This window comes from Nannobrachium achirus, assembly GCF_963921795.1.
Source record: "Nannobrachium achirus genome assembly, chromosome: 8".
NCBI lineage: Eukaryota > Metazoa > Chordata > Actinopteri > Myctophiformes > Myctophidae > Nannobrachium > Nannobrachium achirus.
This window is the reverse complement of record NC_137817.1, coordinates 27,649,808-27,665,206: the sequence shown is the minus strand read 5'-3', so window position 1 is coordinate 27,665,206 and position 15,399 is coordinate 27,649,808.

Sequence of the window (15,399 nt, the reverse complement as noted above, 5' to 3'; positions counted from 1 at the left end):
CTCTGACAACAATCCTCTGGCTTTCCTTTCATTCATTCACTGGTCTGTGCTGTGCCAGACCATGGTAGGATGTTACAAATTATGGCTGCATCGCATTCAAACATTATCTTTCTGCCTTCATTGCTTTTGAAGTAACAAGTTAAAACATGTTTTTTTTATTAAAGTCGCACAGAAAACTAGATTACATGAAATAATATCAGTATATTATGTTAACTCTTTTTCTTTTTTAAGCTATAGAATCTAGATTATAAACATCTCGTACACGCCTCAAAGCATCTTTGCTTTGGATGTGATGCTAACCTCTGTGTCTCTCTCCATGTGCCAGCAGAAGAGCTTTTAACGTTTTAGTGTAAATTTGATGCTTCTTCTGACTTGGGAGATGCAATTAAGCAGAGGGGGAGGGAGGAGACATTCCTGCTGGCAGTCAGTTTGTAGTTGGGGGTGGGGGGTGGAATCAGAGAAGGGAGTGAGAAGAAGGGGAGGGAGCAGGGAGTGTGAGAGAGTGAGAAGGGAGGGAGGGAGGGGGGGTACAAACCAGCAGTCCTGAGTCCGGCACTCCCCCTCTCTATCCCTCAGTTCTTGAACTCATCTTCAGATACAGGAGTCAGTCTGTTTTAAGACTTGAAAGAGGTGTATCAATAATCCATCATATGGAGGAGCTTGATGTTGCCCCTTGCCCTTGGTGATGTTTTGGACTTTCTCTGGGCTATCTGACTGGAATTGGTGCGTGGCCGGTGTTGTTGCTTGCAAGGTAAGCGTTTGTTTTTCCCAGCAACATTGTGTATTGGGCTGTGTTAAAGAGATATAAGAGACAAATCTGGCTGTTCTATTTCAAACCTTTTCCTCTCCAAAAGAGCTTCAAGTGAGACTACACATGTGCTCTCTTTAAGCAGCCAAACTGGGCATTGCAATGAATGCATTAGTTCATAACGCACAGGTTTCAGTCAGTGTTTACATTTAAGGAATACATTAAGTGACTTGCAAATATATCACTTTTGTGAGTGATGGCATTTGCTTGGATTATATATATATATATGTATATATATATATATATATATATATATATATACACACAATCAGGAATTCAAAGGTTTTAAAAAATAGTATTCAGTTTAATTTTGGATTTTGCCATTATTTAGTGTTTTTTGTGACCATCGCATTTGGGTCTCCAACGCCTGTTTGGGGTGGAGTTTTTATGTTTATTTACCTCATGCCTTTACCTGCAACACCCTGGTACAACTTGAAATTACCGTATGACTGCAGGCAATAAGCTATTGTATTGCTCTCTAGTCACTGGCAGACACAAACAATACTGCTCGTGTCTGCATCATTACAATGACAAAGCAGCCATGGTGGTTGTGGTGGTGGCGGTGGTGGTTTTGTGATGCTGGGAAAGGTGGATGATGAATTGCAAATGAGAAGATGGCCAAAGTCAAGGAGAATTCCCAGAGCGAATCCTGGGGGGCTGAAGGACTTTTTGGTGTGTGAGTTCATTTAAAATCTGGGCTTTGTGTTAGAGCCAGCATGGGTCCTGCAGTGGAGAGAGGGGCGAGAAATGGTCATCTGGTGTCATAGTTATGGAAATGTATTGACCGTCCTTATAGGCTTACTGAGACTGAAGGTCAGGCTTCAGTTTTCAGCTTCTAAATCATCATGACCAGAGAGAAGAAAAGCTGAAAAGGAACTGTGGTGTGGTGAGTTCTTCCTCAATGGGTGATATGGAAATCATGTGTGTAGGGAGTGCCATGCCTAGATTTAGTTTGATACAACATAATGATTCTAATGAACGAAAAGTCAGTTATTATGATCACAGTTTTGTATGATTTTCTATCATAGGCTTGATTTAACAATAGGGCACTATTGAGTAAACAAAGCGTTTATTGTTTTGTTAATGGCTAACAAAGTTCATTTGAGATCAGGTGGTCTCTCAAATAGTTTGTCATGAAAGTCATAATATGCATGAATAATTGCTATGGCATTACGCAGTCTAACTTTGCCATCTATTTAGCTTCCACAGCTCTTACACCACAGAACTTGCCTTAGTTCTGCCCTTGTGTATTGCTTACAAGGCTGTGCTCACTTCTAAGTGGAACATTTAATGTGCAATATACATTATGTACCATACCATGTTTATTCCAGCATTGTTAACCCTACATCGAGACACTGTTATTTAATTTATTTATGGCAAATATGTTTAGGGTACACATTTTTGCCTTTCTACTGAAGCTACTGGAGCGCAGTTCATGAATTATTATCAGCAGTCAGTTACTTGTATGCACCAAAAATAAATAACACACACACACACACACACACACACACACACACACACACACACACACACACACACACACACACACACACACACACACACACACACACACACACACACTGATAAGAAAAAACAAAAATACAATTTTGCAATCTGCCTTTAGCTTTCAGAATCACTCTAAAGTTTAGGGGGATTCTGAAGCACTCAGCTGGGTGAATCTTCCCCCATGGGATATGATAGGTAAAAAAAATAGAAAAAAGAAGAAGCTAAAGGCAGATTGTAAAAGTCCTGTGGGATGCCAGTTTGACACCCCTGCTCTAAACAGTTTACAATGCAATGTACTAAGTTGGGTTGGATGTACACCTGGGCCTCAGGCTGTAGGCTCTTCTTCCTGCATGGGTCAACATTTTGTAGATTCAAATTCTTCAGACTTCAGGGCAGGCTGCAGTGGGGGGCGCTGTAGAAGAAAGAGCATTTTGGCTGCAGGGCTTTGTGATTGTTGTGGCATCACAACCACAGGGTGAGGGGTGATACCACAAAATTCCTTTCCAACTCATGACTTAATCACTTGAACCCTTGTGTCCCAGTCCCTATTATGGGCATTTATTAGGCAAACATTTGGCGAGAAGCCGAGAACAGGCAAACATTCTGCATAAATAGGGTATCTACGTTCTACAAGCTTACAAGTTGCAGTGCATTGTGAGATCAGCCATTTGTTGAGGGGGCCAAGGGTCTGCCTGTGGCCCCCTGGGGACCCCAGCCAAGCAACTTTATAACAACAACGAATAGCCCTGGCCATAACACTTAAAAAGCAATTATATTTTAAGAATTAGTTTGCCAGATATGTTTGACAGCTTGTCCTGAAGGCAGCGAGGACTGCTCAGAGCAAGCATATCTACTGGGGTTTGTGTAGTCATGTGTGACAGCATCCAGTTTGATTATGCCTCAGTACACAGAGACACTTGTGTGGAGCTGGGAAGTTAAGGGGGTGCTCAGGGATGAGTCTACAGGTAGCTTTTAGACAAACAACTCGCCTTAATGAATTTTGACAAAGATGTTGCAAATAGATCATGATAATATAGGGCTAGGCCTATTTAATCCAAATATTCATTAATATTTGAGTTAAAATCAACACAATGTGTCATATACTTTACTTTTGTGTAGTCTTGGTTGTGTGTAGTTTTTGTAATGTTACATAAACAGTGTTATGATTATCATTATAAATGTTTAGTCATTCCGCCATTTGTGCAGGCACCATTGCAGCCCGTCAATGAGTATGCTGAATTTGGCATAATGTATGCCCAAGGCTGGGCCGGCTGGCACCGTGGGAAAAACAGCACCTTTAAATTTAAGCTGTCCACACACACTAGCACTGGCTGTATATTCCCATTCATTGACCTGAAGGTAATAGATCGCCTCTATGAAGAGGATACCATGTGAGTGAACAGCAGAAACATATCTAATATATTAGTGCTGCAGTTCTTCACTCTCCTTGGCATTGTTTCTGTTCTGTTGCCAGTGAAGGGGCATTCAGGCAAAGCCTAGCCAGCTGCCACAGTGAGATTGGTAGGTGAATGGCTCACCCAGTGGAGGCTTGGCCTCTGGTCTTAATACACAACAGCAATTCAGCCCTGTTTATGAGGGCTTTGCAGATCTGCAGTGCAATGGATGTGAGCTATTGAATGAAATGTTTTGAGTCACACAAAACAGTATAATTCTCTCACTATTGTAAAAAAGAAAGACAGAGTGAGAATCAGCGGCAGCCTACTGCAGAACGAGATGAAAGGGTCTGAATGCCAATGTCTATTATTACACTACACTGCTTTGTTGAATACATGATTCTGATTGGTCAATAATGGTATTCTGGTCTGTTTGTTTATGTTGCTATGGAAGCGGAAACTTAAAGAAAAAGAAAAGTTTTATGTAATACATTTTTGAATCACTATTTTGTGTCAAATGATTTATTTCGTTTGCAAGTAGCCATATAATAATGTGGGATAATAAAGTACATTGATGTGTTTTAGTTACTGCTAAATAAACCCCTTCAGGGTGAAGCTGGACCCTGATTGGCCTGATCTTGGTGTATTTTCCAATAATAGCTGCCTCGTCATACTGTACATTATAATGTAGCCTTAATGTTCATGTGACTTTAGGCTGAGTCTTCCCTGTCCAGCCATAGAAGACTGACGCTCATTTGCTTCTCGTGAGAGAAATTTGTCTGCCGAGTGTGTGTCGGGCGTGAAATAGTCCAATCTAAAAGTCTGGAATGTGAAGCATGTAAAGGCAGACTAAAGTCAGGGACTTGTGTAACTGTTGTCACGGGAGACCTCTTCACTGACAGTGACAGTTACCAGCTAGGAAAAGGTCATCTTGTGAATTTCTGTTGCCATGATATTTTGTTAGAGAGATGTGGCCTAGTTCATTCAAACTTTTCCTTTACCACAATGGCATAGCATAATTGATGAACTCAGTTAAAAACTTGATGGTACTTTATAATAAGTTGTAGCATGACATTTATTTAACATTTGATGCCTTCAGAATAACCATAAACCTGCGCTTCAGGAATATTAAAACCAGTAGTAAACTGTTCTCGCAAAAGACAAACAATTACCCTAACACGAAACAAATGTGTGACAAATTGAACAACCACAAACGTCAATTACAGCCGAACCAATCAGAGGCATTCCTGACCTTTTTATGGCAAAAGCTGGGCACGCTGATTTGTGACTCAGACCCCTCTGTCACTGTAATTGATGATGTAAGATGGTGGGTTTGCCCATGTGATATTTGTAGTAAACAAACAATGAAAATAATGGTCATAGATATAGTGCATAGATATAATTAATGCTATCCTAGAGCAGGCGCTCCCAAAAGACACATTTGGAGTCTCCCCAAACGCACTGAAAAATACATGCCTGGGAGAAAAAAAACAATGAACATATTGTCTTAAAAAGAAAAGAAGAAATTGTGCTGTCAGCAGTGGCACCTAGATAAGAAACATCACTTTTATGTTGCCACAAATCCAAACACCTTCAAAGGGTGGTAGTTATAGCATCACTGTTTATTTCTTACAATAGGGCTATGGTTGTGGCTAAACCTGGATGTTTCAGTGTTGTTAATTGCCCTTTCATCTGATTGAGTGATGGCTGCTGATGGCCTTCTTCTTTTCATGGATATGTGGTCTGTATTCTATTCTTGGTGCAACCAGAAACGTGTATAGACGTATTTTCTACAACCTATACATTTTTTAGGGACACAACACAATTGTAGTAGAAATCCCCATCTCACCAGACAGGCCACCCGTTCCCCCTACATAACCATTATCCACCCCCCTTTTGTCCCTGCAGAGGTGTACGTCTTGTATATTAGTAGGTGTTAAAGGACTTCAAAGGCTGCCAATGAGAGGCTAAGCAGGAAGCAGGATGTGTCCTTCTTGATTTCCCTACCGATTGTGATCTTGTGGGCCAGCAACTTGTTAGCGTCAGTGGTAGTGGTGAAAGGGTCATGCCAACAGAACATGCAGTGTTTGTAGACCGTACAATTTGATAACAACTTACTTTGATACCCTCCATACTTAGTCAAATGGACCTGATTCGCAACTGTACCTTTTCTCTTTTTTCATTGTACACAAATCCTTTCGCCAAAAATAGTCAATCCATAAGCTCACAATGTGTCGCAATGTCACAATTGCTTGTAGATCCGCTATTTTTGGTGAGGAAGATTTGCATGCCAGTCCCATGCACTGAATAACCGTAAGTGCCAAAACTACGACTGATCTACATTGAATTCTCCAAACAGTACGATTCTCCAACTATGAGACATTTATTGTGGAGATAAGTGAGACATTTGAAAATATTCTCATTTTATTGTAACTATAGGAGGACATAATTCACCAAAGTAACCTCTATGTTGTTCTCCCTTTATCCTGTGGTGGTCTGATTCTTATATAATCACAAAAACCCAACCAAAAAGCATGAGTGCTGTCCAAACACATTTCCTCTGCACAGTAACCACCATACACCCAGTAGTGCCCTAGAGACACTATTGATGGGAACATAATACAGTAGGCCTATACATTTACTGAAGCTGTGACCAGGGTAAACATCACAAGCTGTTCACTGCAACAGAACCTAAACAAGTAGTCATGCAGCCATTTTACATGTTGTGCCTCAACATTTAGACAGTTGGAATAGAACAGAAAACAAACAGCTTTGCCATCCATAACACGCTATCCACTACAAATCAGAAATCATGTTTAGCATTTAGTAGATATAAATTGCATCTCATAAAACCTGTTTTGAACTTTGGATGACACACACCTTTCTTGAAGAAGACTCATAATATTTGCATTCATGACATGATGCTTATGTCTGTGCACTGAATAACCATAACAGTGCCAAAATGTAAACTGGGACGAGACTCAGCTCAGTTAGTTGAGATAATGACAAAGATATTACTTTCATATCTAATCAGGGGTCTTCAACAGGGGGTCCGCGACCCCTAGGGGGTCCGCGGAGGTACTGCAGGGGGTCCACGAAATTATTTCTTAAAAAAAAAAAAAAAAAAAAAAAGATTTCAAAAAATGTTTTTTTTTTTTTTTACATTTATGTTAAAAAATAAATCATGATTCTATCCATTTTGAATAGCTTGAATACATGATTACTATGCAATTGACAGATTGTTGATATTATTGACATAAGTTTAGAAGTGGTAGTGGTACAGCCCACCCTGCTCGCTGTAACTTGTACATGTTTAAAATAAGAAATATGTCGTAGCCCCGACCCCCCCACCCTACGAGGTGGTAGGGGGTCCCTGCTCCATCTCCCCATCGGTTTGGGGGTCCCCGGCCTGAAAACGTTGAAGACCCCTAAACAGTATTGGAGAACATAATTTAGCAAAGTAATCTTGTTCTCCCATTAACCTGTGCTAGCCCGATTTCAGTAAACAGACATTTAATCCCATGGAGAAAAACAGGACACAGATATTGTGGTAACACACATAAATGATATTATTATTACACCTCATCAATTATTGAATCATACCAGCTCACACACTTAAAGGTTTTATGATCTGCAGTGTTTTGTTGAAATTAATCTTCTCTGCCAGACCGAAGGCGTGGCATAGACTATGTTCAGTATCAGTCATTGTAGTGTGTGTGTGTGTGTGTGTGTGTGTGTGTGTGTGTGTGTGTGTGTGTGTGTGTGTGTGTGTGTGTGTGTGTGTGTGTGTGTGTGTGTGTGTGGACCGTCGGGCGTGAAACTGTGCAGATACACTGGCTAGATACCGGAGCAAAACCTCTGCCCCAAATTGACATTTTACAGCACCATCAGGAGGCTGTAATTTAAAAATACAAATATTACTACTACAGATTTTGTCCAAACACCACGCAAATAGTACACATCTCTATAGTCATGTGATCAAGACGGATCTGTCCAATTATTCATATTCCATCCTGATTGGCCAAGATTGGCATTTAAATTTTTGCACAAGGTCTGTTTTGAGCAACATGCCTCAAATCAATGAAATCACGAATGCAGCGTCCGATTGCAGTTGAAACTTCACATTGGCTTGTTATGGCCACCATGATGCAGATTTCTGCAACTACTCCTACAGATATCGCTACACATTATATCTCTAAAGTCATGTCATCAAGATAGACCTGTCCAATTTTTCATATTTCATCCTGATTGGCTAAGATTGACATCTACACCGTGTTCCTCAATGTAGCCTCCTGTGCTGCCATCCAATGGCACTGGTCTAGTATTCCAATCTGCCTGTAATTAGTTTTGTCCCATACGGTCACATACCAACATTAATGTCAGCCATTATTCAGGCTGATACGTGTTGACATCTTTCTTGGGGTGCTGAGCTACATCTCAGTGTTAATTTAACTCTTTAGAGTGTATACATGGAGTCAAATGGGCCCCAATGTGGTTCAATGTATACACCCTGAGTTAAATGAACACTGAGGAGTGAGGACTTTAGTGTGTACGGCACGCTCCCACCTGAGCCTTTCATAATGGGGTCAGACAGGTCATAGCTCTAGCCTTTGCTGGCTGCTGCAGTCCTCTGTCTGGAACATAAAACCAGTCCTGCGTTTTATGAAAATGACAGGACAGAAATATATTCGTTTTCTGCACTGACATGGTGAGATGAATATCCCTTTGTTAATAGTCTATTCCTTCACTTCTTAAAGTTATTACAAAATACAATGGGGGATAGAAATGATTGCATTCATGGACACATTTCTACGCCTGTTCAACCAACTATCTGGCCAGTAGAACCCTCTTGATTCTTCCAGTTTGTTGCCACTAGTGAGGAGTTGAGCTGAAAGTCTGTAGGCTGCATCAGCTCCTATAGGATGTTTAACATTCAGCTGGGCGATATGGAAATAAATATCACAATAACCATCATCCCGTATTGATAAATGTCACAGTATCTGTTTAGGTATGGAAAATGTCAAATTGTCTTGTCGATGTTCATCGCTGTCCTTTACAGCTGGCATTCTCAAGTATTTCAGACATCTTACTTAGTAATTGGTTGGTAGTCTTATAAACCCCAGGCTTTATATTTTGACATCAACAAGCGTGCTGATCAACACTTCAACAGCGACTCTGCAACAGATATGCTTTGCATGTTTGTAACTTTTGTAGACAGCAATTCACAATACAAAAAAGAATTATCTTATATTATTGTTATGATAGAAGATTATATTATTATGTTAGATTGTTGGACAATTTACTGAACAAGTCCCAACATTTCACTCCTTATACCTGTATACGTTTGTGACAAATAAAACCGTCTTGAAAAATATTGAGGTATTGCCCAGCCCCAGTGGAAGCTTGCTTGAAGTTGCTTCATATTACATTCAACGCTGCTACTTGCCTCAAAGCTTTTTAAAAGATGCCCCAAGCTCCTTTCATCACCATTTTAAAGCCTCTTTCCAGCTGTTTCCTATTCAAAGTTTCTTAGGTTACAGATCAAATTTAGGAAAATACTCTTCGCCAAAGATGGAAGTCAATAGACACTTTTGGGCACTACTCAATGAGGAGTTGTCTTATTCATCAAGTAACATAATGAAGAACTGTTCTAAATGGAGGATGTGCTAAAAGTAAGCGGTGGGGATGTTCCCCTCCGGCCTGACAGAATTCTGAATGCACACTTGTTCACACTTGGAGCATAAAATGAGTCATGGGAACTGGACATAGGTCATTTGGCAGTTCCACTCACATGGAGGCATATGACTTTATCACGGTGGGGAAATGTTGAATTGTCAACAACCTGCAGCCAGTGGATTTGAGTAACCCCCTCCCACACACACACACACACACACACACACACACACACACACACACACACACACACACACACACACACACACACACACACACACACACACACACACACCACCACCACCACCAGTAGCGTCAGTTCAGAAAAAGCTAAGGTATGGCAACATGTTGCCATACCTTAGCAACAGACATGATACATTTATTTTAAGAAATACATTTTATTTTTCCCCCCGTTTCTACGATTTCTTGGGCTGGATATGGCAGCCTGGAAGTGCAGCTAAACATCATTGTTAGTAAACGTGCCACAATTAACAATAATGCATTGCACCTGTGCAGCTGACCTGCGGAACCTGGGAATATACTATTTTTTTCAAGATGGGTAGAATACAAGTGTGGAGAATATAATTATAATACCTTGTTAAAGTGACCATTTTGTTATTTAAAAGTAACTTTTATTTCCCCTCCTGAACCCAGGGTATGGCAGCTGCATACCCCTGCCATACCCAATTGACGACCCTGCTCACCACACTCTTCACACAGCTACCTATGTTATTATCTCTAGTGTGGAGTGTTCAGATTACAGGGTTTTGTGTTGGAGCTTGTAACCAGTTGTCCTATGCATTCTTGCCTTTCACCAGGGTAGTTAGGTTAGGGGACAGGAATGTGTTTTGCAGGACCCTTCACAATAGTCGATTTAAAAATGGATTTGTGCCTGTATCCCACCTTTTATCTCCACCCTGAAAATATGACTCTTTTTGCAGAATTGGGGGGTGTAGCCTCAGATTTGCTCAGGGACCTTTGGCGCAATATTGTATTTATTTCCCCCCCTCTTTTATGAAGCTCATATGTTGTGGAATGTATAGCCAGGTGTTTCATTTGCTTTCAAGCTCTACGCAAATTGAAATCCATAAGTCAGTTTTAGCTGTAGGGCAAGCATGTCATCATTTCCTCAAATGATAAAAAACACCTGACATTTTTGTCCTTGGGGGTGTAAAGGAGAACAGGGGACAGGGCTTTGGGGGGGTTGGAAATATTTGCCCTGCTCCTGTCCCAACAAGCCCAAGTATTTGTCAAATACAAGCCATGCTTTTAAGTCAGTCCTCTTTAATAACAAAGAGCATTACATCTTACCTTTCACATAGGGATGAACAAATCCTACAGCACAATGTGTGCACATGGGATGACATAATGCCTCAGTCACATGTCCTCAGTTATATTGGTCCATGCTTCAGTGTCTGAAAGGAATACTGTTGATGTCTCATATTATTTTTTATTACCAATAGATGATGTTATCATGTTGCCCATTCTATATTTAGAGCGTCAGAAATGTAGGGGAAAGAAAGTATTTCAAAAGAACATTAGGAAAATGTTTAACTTGTCTTGGACTGCAACTTATGTGCAATCAGAACTTCCACAACCACAAGGTGCTTAATTGCAAGTGAGAGGCAGCATGTGTGAGTTCTTTCTTTTTCCTAGGAAACACACACACACACACACACACACACACACACACACACACACACACACACACACACACACACACACACACACACACACACACACACACACACACACACACACACACACAGTGTGAAGTGAGCAGTGCTATTTATGAGTTAATTTCATTAAGCGTCTCACGAAGTGGAACATACGTACAAAGCCAGATGTAGGAGCACCCGCTCAAAAAGGCCTAGACTGTAGATTCACATTAAGATTGAATGTCTTGCTTAAATTCTTTTGGAGACGCACTTTTAAGGTACAAAATTAATGCCCTTTACCCTACTATTAATTAGAGCTGTGGGACACTTTGCCTACCTTTGAGGTACAAGGTAGACTGATGCATTACAATGGCCAACAACTTGCCTTGTGGGGTAGGAGCCATGGTGAGTTTCATTGCCATTCTGACGCTTGTGTGTTGATAATCTAACCCACAATGAAGTTATTCTTCCTTCAGGTCTGTGGGTGGCTGGAATCTACTGTGGTTATGTATTTCATTAAGGGGCTTGTAATGGATGACTTGTCTATGTACATTCTGCTGCTATGTGCTGCGCTCTAAATGTAGCCCTCTGCTTTCTGCTATGCTTCTTAATGAAGAGGGGTCTTCCAGTTATCTGCTTGTGCACCCTGTCATACTGGCAGTTTGCCAGAGGCAATTTTACAGTCCAATTTATTTATTTATTTCACACATTGTTTACTTTGACCGAAAGAGGAAAGTTGAAAAGATAACAATACACAGCTCTTAAAAATGTCTTGTTTATATCAGCGCTCATTGGGTGGTCTAGCTAGAATGGCTTTCCTAACTTTGACTTCATGTATTAATAAAGCATGGCTGATGGAGTCAGCGCATCAGCAACATTGTAGCTTTGAAAAATACAGGGAAAACTCATTTATCCAAATGTATTCCGAATTGAGGTCATCTGAACCAGCCAGTTGCTAAGACAAATACAGTGAAAATGCTACGCGGCTGGAATTTATTCAAAACACCTCATTTAGAGGTGCATGTGAGTGCATGCATGTCCGCCACACGAGAGAGAAGCGTGTTTCTATTATTTGATACCCAATATGAAACCATTGAATTGCAGAAATGTCTACTTGTGTAATGTAAAAAAAAAACAGTTTTTCTTTCTTTTTTTCCTTTTTTTCAATGTCATTGGTAGTCTACTGTAGGCTACTCTGGAGTTGAGGACCTGAGGTGAATGGTCTTAATGCAAAGCAGGTTTGCTCACTCTGCTGGCGAGGTGTAGCAGTTAACACATACCAACCCAATCACAGAGAGAGTGGTCAGATCAGTGAGAGGTGCCAATACACAAACACTGTGTATCCAACAGGTCGACCAGACAGAAAATCTTGGTGCACGCTGTTCCAACCCTGGTTTAAAGTGCATCGACACACATATACCGGTATCTGCCATATTAATTAAAGTCCACTGGTAGACCAACATCTTTAGATATCTAAGATCATGTAAAGATCGTAGACATACTAGACATCTTAGATGTCTAAGATGCTGTTTAAGATACGACAGAATTGCACAATAGGTTGCATTTAACCTCCCATTAGTGTTATATAGGTTGCGTTTAACCTTCCTTTAGTGTTATAGTCACAGTGAAACCCACAGATAACTCAAGATGATACAGCACTGTAACACTTAAAAGCTCCTATGTTTACATAATAGAAACGTTATCCATAAACATTGAGCAAGCAACACCAAACTGTTTCAATGCATGCACATTTATTTCAACCCCCTTAGGCCTAGCAGGGTGGTGTTCAGGGCTGCCACAAAGAACATGTGTTTTGTTTTTTTCCTCTGGGCTGACATTTGCAGTCATGAGATTTTCCCCTTAACACGCACAAAGAAACCTGTACGGTATATCATGAAGGCATGAAGCTGGAAGCGTGCTTTATGTTATGACTGCCAGCATTTTGTAAGGCTAGCTGAGCCCGTGAGTGAATCCAGAATTCATTTAAATGAGTGCAGTGGCATTTGCATCATCCTCTTCCCCCTTTCCCCCCTATCCGCATCACAGTGTCAAACCTGATTGGCTTAACAGCGACTCAACTGCAGCACCATTCAAAAAGAAAATGAACAAAAAATAAATTGGGTTGATGGAGAGTAGCAGATATTGTGCGGTGTGGTACCTGAGAGGATTGATGAGTGAACAGAATGAAGAGCAACATGAGGCAGAAAAAACGGGGTCAGACCCAGCTTATGTAACCCCCCCCCCCCCCCACCACCACCACCACCACCACCCCGTTCACTGTAAGCTTGAGTGCATGTGGCAGCATAGGGCTGGGCTCCCACACATCTGCGTCAAGGGCATGGAAAACACAATAATAGCCCCCCCCCCCCCTCAACGAATCTGTCCTAAAAAAGAAAAAGAAAACAGGGGAGGGGGGCACATCAGGTGGACAAACCTCCCCATCTGTTGATGGTCTCAGGCATGGAACAGGACCTTCTGAGAGAAGCAGCCTGTCCAGCCTAAAGGCAGGTAGATTGGTCCAAATGTGCAATGTGGTGGAAACGTATGAGCTCACTTCTATGTAGTGTAGACGACCCCCCTCAAATGCAGGGGGAAGTGCCTGATGTAGGGGGAACAGCACTGCATGTAGGGGTCTGTGTTGTTCACGTCAGCTCTGAATAACTGGAGCTCAGTGAGGCTTTATGTCCCCTGTCATGGTACTCACTGTTGTTACTTCCCCTCCACTTAACAGGATCCCCACTGCATTTTGAAAGGGGCCGAATGGTCTGCTTCCTCTGTCAGAGCAAATACTGTCGTTATCTAGCTGGCTCGATCAGCGTCGGCTGTTGGGGAGGTGGGGAATATTGGTGAGGAGTTGTCATCATATAAACAACTTGGGTGGGGTTCTCTGTTCTCTTTGCGTGGTCCAACCCAAGTCTGATTTTCATTGGCTCCTCTATCTCTGTCTCTGGCCATGCAGCTCCAAGCATTAAGAAATTCGAGGGAAAGCTATAAGTGTAAGCCATCCCTTACAGCAGTGGCTTGCAACTGTTTTGCAACCGAATTTCACCCAGCCCATGTAATCTGGATAGATTATACATTATCTCTTTTCCTTGTTTAAAGGAGTTGTTTGTATTCTTATTTTTTACTTGTGTCCTACTTCTATCTTCTGTGTCCCGCCCCGCTGGAATTTCAATATGAGGGCTACATGATACATTATACACCAGGTAGCTTTGTTTTGAAAATTGAGAATATCTAGGCTATCTAGTATTGTTCCAGTGCTATTCAACTAATTTAAAGGACCATACCAGCCTTTTAGACATTGGGATTTGGGTCCTTTGTCACTCTTACCTAGGATGTAATTCCTCAAAACCGTGTTTTTTGTTGTTGTTGTTTTATCTTAAAGATTTCAAAGTCACACAATTTACCACCATAATCCAAATGCTATTCTGATGTTGGTGCTCTCACTTAAAATGTGTAATTTTACATCCATTGTGCCATGTATGCACAACAAACAACCAGGTAGCAATTCATTAATGCTGAGAGATTGTACTGTGTCTGTCGCCAGAAATGGTGACATCCCAGAGACAAATGTCAAAGCATGCTGGAGAGAAAAAATAGGAGATCCAGGTGTCAAAATCACGATAGACTCGATAAGTTGTCAATAAAACACATTAATGTGAAATGGTTATTGTGAGAAATATACCAGACATTGAAATATTACAAGCAGAGTGTTGTTAAATTTTCCAGACATGATAGATCCAATATTTCTGGACAAATGAGAACTGCTATCTCAGGATCACAATGCACCTGGCTTATCTTTTAAGCAGAAATGGTAGATCGCATTAAAGCAAAGTAGCCATTCAATATTCCATTGTTTTTGCTTATTTTCTTTTACAATTGTTAGGTCCTGTTTTTTTCTTTTGGCAGTAAAAACGAATCTAATCTTTTTTTGGCTGATTATGTTCAAAAACTGCTTCACACTCTGCACATCACCATCCCCTGAATTATTAACCGCTCACCTCCCCGCTCTCTGTTGTGTTTGTTTCTCTCTCTATGTCTTTAGAGCTTTGCTGATTATACCAGTCACCCCAGGACAATCCTGTATGAGAGATCCACTGTTGTTCAGCATGGCAGAAAAATCTATACAATCTTGCAGGTAAGAGTAATAGTCCATAAACAGTCCTATTTCAGCCGCGTTGTGTGATTTTATGATACATACAATGTCTTCAGGTTTTGTGTATTTCGTTATATATCCCAGTGGTTCTCAAAGTGGATTCCAGGGACTATGTGGGTTCCTTTAAGAGGGTTTAAATTGACCCATACAAGCCTGTAACAATGGAACCATATGAATCCTAACAGGTTCATTTGGTTCCATTTG